Source organism: Tursiops truncatus, chromosome 5, assembly GCF_011762595.2.
Source record: "Tursiops truncatus isolate mTurTru1 chromosome 5, mTurTru1.mat.Y, whole genome shotgun sequence".
NCBI classification, from domain to species: domain Eukaryota; kingdom Metazoa; phylum Chordata; class Mammalia; order Artiodactyla; family Delphinidae; genus Tursiops; species Tursiops truncatus.
In genome coordinates, this window is record NC_047038.1 from 72,715,696 (window position 1) to 72,730,157 (window position 14,462).

The 14,462-nt window shown below is 39.3% G+C and overlaps 1 protein-coding gene across 5 annotated transcripts in view; it reads right to left on the minus strand.

The window, feature by feature from the left end:
• The window catches only part of SCFD2 (sec1 family domain containing 2), a 411,837-nt gene that overhangs the window by 396,340 nt on the left and 1,035 nt on the right, over positions 1–14,462 (minus strand). The window lies entirely within an intron of this gene.

Sequence of the window (14,462 nt, forward strand, 5' to 3'; positions counted from 1 at the left end):
ACAAAATGGGAGGAAAAAGCAGCTAAATTAATGTTCTATAATACCCCTTCTATCAAAAACAGTATCCATTTTTAGCTTCTGTTACACAAATCAATAACATAAACCTAACATTCTGCCCTTAGTAACACTAATCAATCTCACAATTACCTACAATGTACGTCTTGTGTGTTGGACTTAATGGTCCCTGAGAGCAGGCACTGTGTCTGCTCTGGTTACTGCTATAATTCCCAGCACCTAGCATAGTGCCTACACATGGTAGGCATCAATAGGTATTTAGTGGATAAATAAATAATAAACATTTGGAAGGTCAGGTAAATGGCGTGATAGGACAACACTATCCTGAAATTTTAGAGCCCAAAGGATTTTCTTTATTTTACTGATGAAGACCTTAAGACCCAGAAAGGCTTAGAGACCTGACCAAGAATAGCAGATCTCCCCTTTGCTAGAAGTTTATCTTCATCATGGCAACCATTTATCTAGTTCACCCTCTACCCACCATGTCTAGCAGGCAACTTGGCAGCTAGCAGGCTCACTAATTATTTGTTAGATGAAGGAAAGAACAAATGAATGAATAGTAACAGTTTGCAGTGATAAAAGCATTTATACAGTGCTTTCTGTGTACCAGGCACTGCTCTAGGTGCTTTACATATATTAATTCTTTTAATAACAAATGAATTAATAAGCTCAAATTAAAATTCAAGACCAATGACACAGTTTAATGCTTTTTCCATGAGACCAAGTTATCTTTCCAAAAGCCATCAATGCTTGGAAGACATGATTCCAACAATGGGTGGGACTGGCCAAATCAACTTGTTTTGATCCCACCCACTTCAAATCAATTACTATTTTACTTCCTAATGTCTATCTCTATTGTTTTTGCCATGTCATATTAATTGCACAGAAGAACTAGGTAGAAAAGACTAAACCAGAAATCCAAGGAATCACTGTCAGCACCATCGTCTTCCTCGTCACAATAGCTAATATTTATTGAGAGCTTATGATGTACCAGGTATTAACTTCCATACTGTACATTTATTATCCACTTAATTCTTGGAACAACTCTAATAGGTAGGTATTATTATGCTCATTGACAGAGTAGAAGATTCAGTTTAAGTAACTTGCTCACAATTATATATGTTGTAAATTACAGAGCAAGAATTCAAACTCAGGAGGCAGAACTCCAAAAACCACGCCATTAAAAAAAAAAAATCAGGCCCATAAAAATGACTTAAGACAGAACCAGCATGAGTGCTTCTAATGTGGCTTCTGATGCTAAAGAAAAGAGTTCTAATTCTACCAGTAAAATATTCACTTATTAGGCCTGGAAGGAACCATGTCTTATTTATGTTGTCTATAGTTTATGGTTGTCTCCCCAGCACTCACACTACAAGCTACTCATTAAATACTTGCTGAATGAATGCCTAGTGACTATAAGTGGCCCTGAGATCCACAGGGCAGTCAGAAGTCTCTAAGTGAATAATATCTTTAAGCCTGGAAAGAATGGAGATATGACGATTACCCCATAGCATCATTTCTCTCTCCACTAGTAACCTCCTCACTTATTTGAAAACTTCCACTCATCACTACAATAACTCTTCTTTGAACCTGGTGCCCAAATTCTGAGCCCTGCCCCCAAGCTATTCTTATTTTTATTTGCCATTCACAGACACATGGTACAGACAAGTAGTCTATATGTTCTGCCTTTCTTTCCTAACTTCTTTAGCCCCTACAATCTAGCTGCTACTCACTCTTCCTCCCTATGCTAAATGCAGGGGTCTTTGGCAAGTCTCAGTTCATTAAACCTTTGGCAAATTAAAACTGTTGACTAATCCAGTCCTCCTGAAACTCTCCAAATATGAGAAGCCAAGACATGACATACTTATTTTTCCTTAAGGTTTAATAGCTAATAGTTATTTTTACAGAACCAATGTATCATTTACATCCTTAAAATATTATACACTAACACCCTAAATGTTCAGAAGTAGAGGAGTAGTTTTTTTAAATTATGGCATATTTACTGAAGCAGTTCTCAAATTGTGATTTTTATTTTCTTCTATTTATTTATAGATTCTAAACTTTCTATGGTGAACATATATTCCCGTTGTAATGAAATGAAAAAACATGCTATACACACATATAAATATCCCAAAATTTTACCAAGGGTTATCTTTGAATGGTAGGACTTTGGTTGATGTAAACTCTACCTAAAATTAATTTTTCCCCCGTGTTTTCTGCAAGGAGCACATGAGACTGACCTAAATTAATTAGAAAAATAATTTACACTCTTTCAGAAACTGTTTAAAATATTATATATGAGAATTAACAAAATGCCAAATTTACATGAGCAGGATTACTCAACTTTTTAGGTTTAGTCAAAAGGAATGTGTATTTAACATGCGTGATAATGAAGGATAAAGCAGGTAGGTATAGGATTTCAACTCATGTCCTGCTCTTCTCTGAATACAGTTTGTTGCATGTCCAGCTTTAGAGGGTTCAATATACATTTTAAAAATTTAATTAGTGCCAGTTACATGACTCAAACATAGACTAAGCATTTGGGGCCTCTCAATGTCACGGTAACTTCAGATTCTTCCTCTATGAAATGAATAAAATGCCAAGATTTGTATCACACTTAAATTTTCAGAGAGCTTAATTTTTCCGTTATTATAGAAATTTTAAAGTATTATTTAAGACGCTGAAGAGTGGAAGTCAAGCTGAACCCAGTTATTTTTCCCTGTCCAACTGTTAATCTAGCCAAGAGCAATGGGATCTAGTCTGGCCAGAGAATGGTTTATTTCCCAATGCCTTCTTTTCTAAAGAGGGTATAGGAACAAGAAATTGGATACATGGGCTCTAGTGGTCCCATCCTCCATTAGCTCCTTGTGTGATCTGAGGCAACTTCCAAAAATGTGGTGCTATTTTACCAAGCTAAAAACTCAGAGTTGGTCCAACCAACACCTAAATATCTTTGAAGCTCAGTATTTGAGATCCTAAATTCAGTCAACTGTTTCAAAGGCTAAACTTTTATAGTTAACAGCACCGGAAAAATAGCAATCCTGTATGACCCTGTGGATCACAAGTGAATGTATGTGCCAGTATCATCATCATAAGGCATATAACATCTACACCTGCCTCTACTTATAAGGAATAAAGTGAGAAGCAAGAATTAAGGCATCTTCACAAGAGCTCAGTCATACTGTAGTAGGGCTTAAAGATAAAAACACAAGAGCCTTCTGTACATTTCACAAACAGGATATTTTGGGATTATGCACAGTGTCCCTTTGTGTTGAGATAGGGTTACTGGATTCTTGGAATTAGTATATTCAAAAACTCACCTCCTGGGACTTCCCTGGTGGCGCAGTGGTTAAGAATCCGCCTGCCAGTGCAGCGGACGCGGGTTCGAGCCCTGGTCCAGGAAGATCCCACATGCCGTGGAGCAACTAAGCCCGTGCACCACAACTACTGAGCCTGCGCTCTAGAGCCCACGAGCCACAACTACTGAAGCCCCGCACGCCTAGAGCCTGTGCTCTGCAACAAGAGAAGCCACCGCAATGAGAAGCCCGCACACTGCAACGAAGAGTAGCCCCTGCTTGCTACAACTAGAGAAAGCCACGGGCAGCAACAAAGACCCAACACAGCCAAAAATAAAAATTAATTAATTTTTAAAAAACTACACAATACACAAATCTTAAAAAAAAAAAACACCTCACCTCCTTTCTGATTCCCCATGACTCTTTCTTAAGAATATTTGACCATCTTTCATTATTTTGAGATGTTTCAGTATTTGATGACATTTCTGTCTTCTAAGAACAGAATATTTCATTATTGCTCCTGATGTTTCCTTCTATGTAGAAGGACAACAATTAGCATAACATTTCTGAACTTGCCTCACCTCATTCAATCAATCCCTTTCCCCCTGGGTTGTCAGGTTCTACTCATTCTGCCTAGGATAGGTTCTGCCCTTGGAAAGAGGGAAAAAGACTTTCTCTGGTCCACTCCTGATGCTGAGTGGGTAAACCTTCCAACCCAAGAATTTGGTGTTAGGAATCTCACTTGCCCATAGATGTAAGCCACATTCTTTAAGGTTCACTGTATCCACCATAAAACTGGTATTTTGGCCTCTGCCTGCCAACTCTTTACTCCATATTCAATTTAGAATCTGGATGGTTAAAGGAGTGTTAGTTATTAATTACTCTTTAATACTACCATTTCTAACACTACCTATGGTTGGCTCATATCAGTCAAATCTAGTACAAAGGGGATGTATTAAGGTAGATAATACATACTGGTCAAAAGGCTGTTTCAGTTTGCCATATACCAGGTAGGACCCTGGGGGGATGGAGGCAGGAGAATAATAAGGCAGTACTTATATAGGTTTATTCAGTAAGTAGTTTTCACCACACAGTAATTTTAGATAAGAGTCACATAGCATTCATTATACTGCCCTAACTTAAATCTTCTCCTACACTCCCTCTTTCTGTGAATGGATTCTGAAATTGCCCAGGCTAGAATACTTGGCATGTCTTCAAATTCTTCTTAACCTTCTACCATTATATCAGTCACCACTCTATTAATTCTCTCACTTAAATATTCAACTACTCCTTTCTTCATCCTTCCTATTACTGACTTGGTATAAATTCACATCATTTCTTACCTAGATATTTTAATAGTCTCCTGATCAATAGTCTCCTAGCCGCCAGTATTTCTTGCTTTTATCTCAAGGAGCCCACTGCTCCTAGCCTGGGCTCCTCTATGGGTGCATGGGAGGGTTGAATTTTATGAGAAATATTTTAAGTTTATGCTTTTATCTAGATAATCCACAACTTTGACCAGTTGCTCAAAAAAAAAGTTCCTTAATTTCAAAACAGTTAAGAATCACTGGAAAAATAAAAAAAAAAAGAATCACTGCACATCACACAGTATAAGTTAGTTGAGCCGACAGCTATCAATGTTATTCCTCTCTACACACTTTAAGGATACAGCCCAACTGATGAACAAATTAACAAACTGTGCTACATCCATACACCTGAATACTACTCATTAATAAAAAGGAGTGAACTACTGATAGAAGCTACAACATGGATGAATCTAAACCGTATTATGCTAAGGGAAAGAGGCCACTCAAAAGGCTATATACTATATGATTGCATTTATATGACATTCTTGAAAAGATAAAACTCTAGGGACAGGAAATGGTTCCATGGTTGCCAGATATGAGAGTAAGAGGAGAGACTGCCTACAAGGGGTACAAAGGGAATTTTTTGGAGTGATGGCACTCCTCTTATATCTTGATTGTGGTGGGTGGTTACACGACTATATGTTGTTTGACAGAACTACACACTATTTAGGATGAATGTTGCTATATGTAAATTATACTTTAATAAACTTGACTATTAAAAAAAGCAAGCAAAACAATAACAAAAAACCTACCCATCCCCCCTCAGTTCCCACTTTGGAATCAATAAATCCATCCATCACATCATCCACCAGAGAACTCATTCAACAGAAAATCTGTACATGCACTTTGCCTGCCTAAAACCTTATTATGGCTCCTCACCAAGCATGAAATTTAAAGCCTTTATCTTTCCTCATCATCTTTATCACCCTTCCCTCCTGGTCTCTTACCTCTCCCTCAGTCATTCATCCCAACCTTAAGCTCTACTAAAAAATTACCTAAAAAGAATTCCCAGAACAACCTATGCTCCTTCTTACATGTTTGCAAACATAGGGAGCTTTTAAAAGAATACTGGTTCCAGACTCTGCCCAGACCACTTTTAAAAATCAGACTTTCTGGGGTGGTTCGAATGTGAGAACCACTGGTCTAGAAATGGCCACCCCTTAAGAGAATATTTGTACCTAAACCATATGAAGGCACATATCATTCATACGTGAATTTGCTAAGCTTTGTGCTTCCTCATAGATTATGACTTCCTCATAGACAAGAGTCTTCTTAACTGTTTGATCTTTATGCGTGCACTTCTCAAACTTAACGGCACATTCAGATCACCCGAGGATCTTGTTAAAATTGTGATTCTTAAGCCTGGGGTGAAGCCTGGGATTCTGCATTTTTAATTAGCTTCCAGTTGGGCTTGAGGCTGCCAGGACACACTGAATAGGGAGGCTTTATGTCACTATCACCTAGCACAGAGCCTGCATATAAAAGTTGCTCAATAAACATTTATGAAATGAATCGAAATCATCCATGTCATTCTTTACACTCCCCTAAGTAACCAAAATTGTAGTGATCTTGCAGGATTGTACAGAAAGACTCTTTCACTTACTGCACTTCATTTTTTTTCCTCTAGGTATGACAGAATACAGTTCTTGACAAATGGTTAATTCTAACCAACTCTCACTTACTTTAGTGGCAGATAATAGGTCAGGTAGTAAAATTCTTCTGGGTTACATGTGTGGCAAATTGCTCTTGTACTTATGTTCTTGGTCTTATACTTAGGGGGAAAACATACATTTAAAAGAATAAAACATTAAATCATTTTAAAGGCATATCATTAATTAATAAAAGTATTAATACACATATTCCCCATTATGTACCAGGCAGTGTTCTAGGAGCTAGACATGTTAACTTATTTTACCCTCTCAGTCTTCTGGTGGGTACTATTATCCTCATTTCACAGATCAGGAAACTGACTTATGACTAGGGAGGGGCAGAGCTAAGGCTACTGTAACTAGCCACTCATGCCTATTACACAACCTAGATAAGTGGTAGCAGTTACCATATATTGAGGATCTACTGCAATCCCCTTACTCCTTACATATATCATCCTGTATAATGTAAATCTGAGCATGTCATCACAGCTCAAAACCCTCCAACTTTCCCATCATACTTTGGCTTTTACTCTAAGTCTTTACTTTGCCCTACAATGCATTCCTTCTGCCTATCTCTCCAACATTATCTCCTATCACCACCCTCCTTGCTTGCAGGGCAAGCTGAAGGAAGCCATACGAGCCTCCTCAAACATGTCAAGCATATTCCCACCTCAGGTCCTTTGCACTTGCCATTCCCTGGGTCTTATATGTTCAATACCAAGGCTGTCACATGGCCTGCTTCCTCTCTCTTGTCAATCTCTGCTCAAATGTCACATCCTCAGAGAGGTCTTCCCTAGCTATGCTATCTAAAATGGAGACCCGGGCTTCCCTCGTGGCACACTGATTAAGAATCTGCCTGCCAACGCAGGGGACACAGGTTTGAGCCCTGGTCCGGGAAGATCCCACATGCCGTGGAGCAACTAAGCCTGTGTGCCACAACTACTGAGCCTGAGCTCTAGAGCCTGCGAGCCACAACTACTGAGCCCACGAGCCACAACTACTGAAGCCTGCATGCCTAGAGCCCGTGCTCTGCAACAAGAGAAGCCACCACAATGAGAAGCCTGCGCACCGCAACGAAGAGTAGGCCCAGCTCAACGCAACTAGAGAAAGCCCACACACAGCAACAAAGCCCCAACACAGCCAAAAATAAATAAAATAATTTTTTTAAATGCTTAAAAAATAATAAAATAAAATAAAATGGAAACCCTATCACTTTTTAATCTCTTATCTACTGTTTTAGTTATATAATGGATGGATGGATGGATGGATGGATGATTTCATATGTTTCCAACAGCACTTCAAGGTCACTCTTTTCCCCTGTTTACAAATGAGAAAACCCTAAAAAGGCTCAATGAGAATCAAACAACAAGTAAGTCACTAAGCTAAGACTTGAAGTTATTATACTGGTCTGGATCTAACACCTGCAATCTAGTCAGAGCCTTAAATGGCTTCTCAATTGTTCCTCATACCTATGCTTATTTTAAACAGTATCCTCTGAACCCTAAAATAAAGATATTAATTGGTTATTTTGCATTTTGTGGAAAATCAGATTGGGGGAGATGGGGGAGGAAAGAATAAGTCACTTCTTTGAATACTAAGGCAGCACCAGAGTCCAACAACTGTGTTTAGTCTTGGAAGGTGCTAGCTTCTAGAGGTCATATCAGCATCATCTCTACTAACCAGGACGATGATAGCCTCACATATGAGAGAGATTATGAGCACACGCTCTAGAGCAAGCTGTCAAGGTTCAAACCCTAACTCTGCCATTTACAAGCTGTGTGATCTTGGGTAAGTTAGTTAACTCCTATATGTCTCCGTTTCCTCATCTGTGAAATGGGGATAATTATAAAAGAATTATTATGAATATTAAAGGAGTTTATATATGTAGATTGCTGAGAAAAGTAGTATGCTCTCAAATGTCAGCCACTATTAATAGTCTCAAATTTCAAGACTTTAACAAAATAATATACAATCACACCTTAAAGCAAATATAAATGCACAAGTATACCATAATCCCAGGATTAAGAACCACCCATTGGATTGGGAGTTAACCTTTAACTGACTAAATTTAATTTAAAAGTTTACATGAAACTAAAATTCAGGAGAATTGAACCAAGAAAGGAAATTTATTTCCCAGAGTTACCGCCACCTCCTATCTTTTGATCTTGAACTTGTAGACTATCAACAAAGCTCTCTAGTCGATCTCAAGAGCCAGAAAAGAATGGAAAGAAAACCAGACTCAAACTTTTCGAGATTCATAAATCACGTCTACCTTTTTAATTGTCCCTTGAAACAAATTAGAAGCCAGAACAGTCCGTAGAATGCTGTATTTAAATCCCCTATGCAAACATGCCTGAAGCACTCTGCAGAGACACAAGCTTCTGTGTGGGCTAGACATGGTAGAAGTATGCCAAAATCGTAGCAACAGACACTGGTGGCCATTTACTTCTCAAACAATTGCAACAAACTTTCTCTATTTTTCAGCCCTGAGAGCTTATCAACTGTTTCAAGGGAGCAAGGAACTTGTCTATCTTGTTCACCACTGTTTCCCTAGACCTGGAACAACGCTTGGCACATAGTAGGCACTCAATAAATGTTTACTGAAAAAAAAACCCAACTATTAGACAAAGCGGTATTACTTTCAGCAAAGATGATGACAAAAAGAGAAATTTCTCAAAATTGTAAGCATGATATTAACACTGCCGAATATTTATGAACTATTGGAGGTTATTTTTGGTAGTGTCAGTTTTACATCCAGGAATATATACATAGGCATATAAATCTTCTAATGGTAAATTATCAAAAATGGCATGCAAAATATTTAACAAATAACAAATTAATATACTAGGTATATAAATTAACATCTAAATAAAAAACTAAAAATGTATTTCCCTTTGGCCGCTATATTAAAACTGCTGGAGCTTCCCTGGTGGCACAGTGGTTGAGAGTCCGCCTGCCGATGCAGGGGACACGGGTTCCCACATGCCGCGGAGCGGCTGGTCCCGTGAGCCATGGCCGCTGAGCCTGCGCGTCCAGAGCCTGTGCTCCGCAACGGGAGAGGCCACAACAGTGAGAGGCCCGCGTACCGAAAAAACTGCTGTCACATAATTTAAATTGAAATTCAAACCATTCAAGTCATTCCGATCATTTCCAATTACCTTTTGACTTTTAGAAACTGTTGGTGTAATCATCTATATGCTACAGCTATCCCTGGCTAAACAATGCCCCACATTCTGTCTAAACCCCAATATGATGCAAGAAACCACACCGGTATATGTATAGCTGATTCACTTTGCTGTACAGCAGAAACTAGCATAGCATTTTTAATCAACTGTACTCCACTAAAAATTAGAAAAGAAACGACGCCAATTTTTTTTTTTTTTTTTCCATAACGCGGACCTCTCACTGCCGCGGCCTCTCCCGTTGTGGGGCACAGGCTCCGGACGCGCAGGCCCAGTGGCCACGGTCCACGGGCCCAGCCGCTCCCCAGCACGTGGGATCCTCCCAGACCGGGGCACGAACCCGCGTCCCCTGCATCGGCAGGCGGACTCTCAACCACCGCGCCACCAGGGAAGCCCCACGCCAGATTCTTGTAACAACAAGTCATGAGCTCCCCAGCTCCTTATGCTTGTTGCATCCAGGAAAGATCAGTAAAAATATTGAGCATGGTGATTGGGTATGTTCCTGGACGCCAGAGCCTGGATCAAGGTTGGAAAGCACCCGCACCAAAAATAATGCCACCAACACCACCTACCCTACCACCCCATCCAATTTTGGGCCACTCTGGAGCAGAGGAGAAGTGCTGCATCTCTACAACCATCACTACCAGCATGAGTTCCCTCTGCTGCCTCAACACCCCTGGGGGTCAGCTGCATCCACACCACAATGCTCCTAAGCCCTATCACTCGCCTCCACCAGGCAACAGTAACAGGTAATTCTCAACAAGTAGAGAATTTCCCTTTACTGGCTAGTACAGAAGTACTTTAGTATTTAAAAAACAGGTTTGACAATACAGCTACGCACCAACTGAAAACCAGCCCTGAGGATTACCAATATGAAATAATAACACTATGTTGAAACATTTTTGAAATAAATGAACCATTAAACTGACCATCTGGAAGACAGTATGGAGGGTTATCCAAAAGGTATCCATTAAAAAAACTTCAATTTATAAGTTATTAGGACATAGTAACAAACTTGCCCCAATTAGTATCTATCCTCCAAAATCTACCCTCCACCAGCCAGATATAATTTAGATCCCTTCTGAAGGAGAGAATGTCATAATTTTAAAATGGGAAGTAGATCATGGACCTTTTCTTGGCTACACTATGCCAAAGCTTACTGGTTTCAGAGGGGACCACAAATCAAACTCGTTCCATGCACCAGTAGAGAGGTAGATAGTTACGCCCCAGGGACACCCCTTTATGCCACCCACTCTGGCTTCCCTTTATCTCCTATCCCACCAGGCCACTGTTGCTGCCACCCACCACCTCATGCAGGCACCTCTCCCCACTCAGGAGATCTCACCCAACTTGAGCTCCCTCACCCAGGCCTGGTAGCGCTCTCCTCCCTGCATGGACACCTATCTTGCTTAGCCCCACCTAGATGCTTTTCCACTGAATTATTCAGTAAAGTAGGAAGGAAGCAGAGTCCTTATAATTTTAAATGTACTTGGGAAATACCTCAAGGAACTTTTGGGAAGTTCACTCCCATTGCTTTATCATCAGCTTGCATAGTTCTCTTGGCATTCTATTGAAAACAATACTTTCATGGTTCCTCCTAAGCCCTGGACAAAGTAAATGAATTTTTCTTTCTCTTTACCTGTTGCCTTGAATCTACCCAGAGAGACCTCCCATTTGCTCCCTTTGAACAATGCCCCTTTTAACATTAAATATCCTTTTACATGGTCTCATGTACCTAAAATGTCTTCTCCCACACCAGTTTGCTTAATGAGTACCATCACCAATTTAAAGCACACCCTGGAAGCCCACCTACTGGCAGAAGGATCCTAAACAAGTACAAAGAAAGTGAGCACTTAACTCTGACAATTCAGAAAACAAAAGATGCTGACCTCGGTCACTAATAGAAATAATGGAGCAATCCTGTCACATCTGGCCTACCACTTAATGTTTCTGCTTTTCTTTTTTCCAGTAAAGAACTTCAGAGCCTCAATTTTTTATTCTTGAAATGATAAATAATACTTAACTCACCTAATTTGTTGAGAAGATCAAATAGGTAATGTGGAAGTGATTTTTATCCATTAAATAATCACATAAATATGATTAGTTAATATTATTATTTCCTTTCTCAAATACTACTGTGGTCCCAAATTGTCAAATTTTAGAATATTCAGAAAATGTGTGCCCCGCTGCATTTGTGAATGACTAGTGATGCAACTTAGGAATCTCAGAAGTATTTTCAATCAGAAAAAATAAGTACACTAACCTCAATGAAAGTCTAGCTGTCAGCAACCTTTAATTCACCTGTTCATTCATCCATTCATTCAATAAATATTTACTGAATACCTACTATTTTCAAGGCACTCTTCTGAGTGCTAGTTAATAAACAGTAACCAAAATAGAGCCCCTCCCTTCACGAGCTTCCGTTCAAATGGGAGGAGACAGGCAACTGACAATCAATTAGCATGTTAGGTAGTGGTAAAGACTATGGCAAATAAAGCAGGGTAAGGGGTTAGAGAGTGTCTAAAGAAAGTGGTCAGGGAAGGCTTGTCTGAGGATACATGTGAGTGGAGATTCGAAGGAAGTGAGCGACGAAACCATGTAGACACCTGAAGGAAGAGCATTCCAAGCTGAGCTGCACAAGAACATCAAAGGCCCTGGGGCTGGGACATACTTCGCATGTTGAGAAATGGCAAGGTGGCCAGCATGCCAGGAGAGCAGTGTGTGGGGGGAGATCAATAAGGGATGAGGTGGGATAGGTACACACAGGCAGGTGATGTATGGCCTTGGAAACCGTGCTAAACCGAACTTAGATTTGATAGTAGGTGTGATGGGAGGGTTGTGAGCAAGCAAATAACATGTCGCCAGTTTTATGTTTTGATGGGATTACACAAGAAACTGCATGATCTGTATGTCTTCTGTACTTCTTTAATATTTGTATTTTTTTAACTATTTACATCCTCTACTCTGTTGTGACAAATGCTGCTTTCAGACTGAGTAAAATGGATTCTGATAATTGAATATTGGATTTGGTGACATGGAGGCCACCAGTGATCTTGACAAAGGAAGTTTCTGAGGAGTACTGAGGGGCAAACAGCCTAATTGAAGTCAAGGGAAAATTGAAGCAGATGATTGTAGAGACAGCAAGTACAAATTTCTAAGTTTGCTAAAAATGGAGCAAAAATGAAACTGAGCCTGAGGGGTCAAGAAAGGAGATGTTCCATTCTGTGTGTATTTTGATGGGGAAAACCTAGTAGAAAAGACTTTTTTAAAAAAATGATGATCTAGGAAAGGGGAGGGTATTTGAAAGAAGTAAACCTATGAGAGAAGTGAAAAAGGAAAAGATCTAGTCTGCAAAGGAGGAAAAGTTGGCATTAGATAGTAGCAGGAACAGGACATCTTTTAATATGAAGGAAGGAAAGAAAAATATGTGGGGTACAGAGGTAAAAAGGTTGGTAGACTTAGTGATAAGAAGATACAGTTTTCTGGTGGCTTATATAAAAGCAAGAAAGCTGAGGGGGTGAACATGGGGAGGGAAATCTGGAGGCTTGAAGCGAGAGAAAGTATAAAATAATTGTGCTGAATGGCAACTTTGTCTTCCTAGCGCCCTTATTTTCTAAATCATTCTTGACTACTTCGTATTGTAAGCTTTTAGAGGACAAGAAGCTACACTTACCTTGTTTTTTTCTGTATTTAGAAGAGTCATATACAAGGAAGAGATGCATAATATGTAAAGGAGTAGTTGCTATGATGCTGGACGGCCAGGACATTAAAGTTTGCCTAACTGGAGTCTTTGCGGGGGGGGGGGGGGACACAAAAATATGTGACCTTGATTAATTATGAAACAATATGTCACATTTTGGGCAAAAAGAAATAGAAGCATAAGCAGTATATACCACGCACTCAAAAACTCAACAAGCATATACTCACTCATCAGGTGTTTTTAATCCTCTAAGAGTTCAGGGGTGTTACAATGATTACTTTTATTTAAATCACACTGACAGGCTGAGCACCTGGTTACTTCAGTCACATAATTAAGCTTACATCTCAGTATTACCACTTAGCTTACTTTCTATTTTATGATCTGAAAATGAATCTTATAAGGTCAAACTTCAAATGCACCTGTTGTGGTTTTTTTTAACTTCATTTGACATTTTTTTTTAACCTACTGAAGGGAATGCTTGCCAAAGTCAGTTTCCTGATTATTCTCCCTGAACTTGGGTGTGGCCAGCCTACACTACCAGCAGCATTACATCTACCTAATTAGAGAACAATAAAGTTGACCTTTGAAAATAAATGCACATGTCAAATATCAGAAAATGTTTTTTCTTCACCTATTTTTAAGGGTAACATTTGTTACTTATGTGTATAAATATTACAATTTGGGATTACCCAATCTTCAATAGAATGAGAGCTAAGAATAAATGAACGTTTGAAAATATTTTCACCAGAAAATGAGACTAAATACAATTGTACATATTTTCTACAATTCTGTTTAGCCTCATTTTTCTGGTGAAATTTAAGTTCAGACTCATTTATTAACACTCATGTAAAGAAACTTGAAAGTCAACTAACTGTAATATTTTCGTGTTTTGTGGTACAGGTTACCTCCACTTGTTCATCTGTTAATACTTCTCCAACAACTTAAAGCTTTCTTATGAAGGATTGCTGTGAATACTGATATCTGCACATGTCTAAAAGGTTCCCAGGTGGACAGCTCTCCTCCATGTCAGCATAAGTCTGGTTTTCCAATCTCTGGGCTAGATGCAGTTGTTCTTGTTTAAAAGGGCAGTGCACGCTGAGGATGTATTTACCCAAGATAGCATTTAACAAATTTGCTGATTTGCTTGTCTGTATCCCCCCTCTAGACGATAAACTGGGGGATCAGGGACTGTGTCCATCTAGCTCTTCTTTGACTTCTCAACCTGACACATAGTTAGAGGTCAATAAAATATA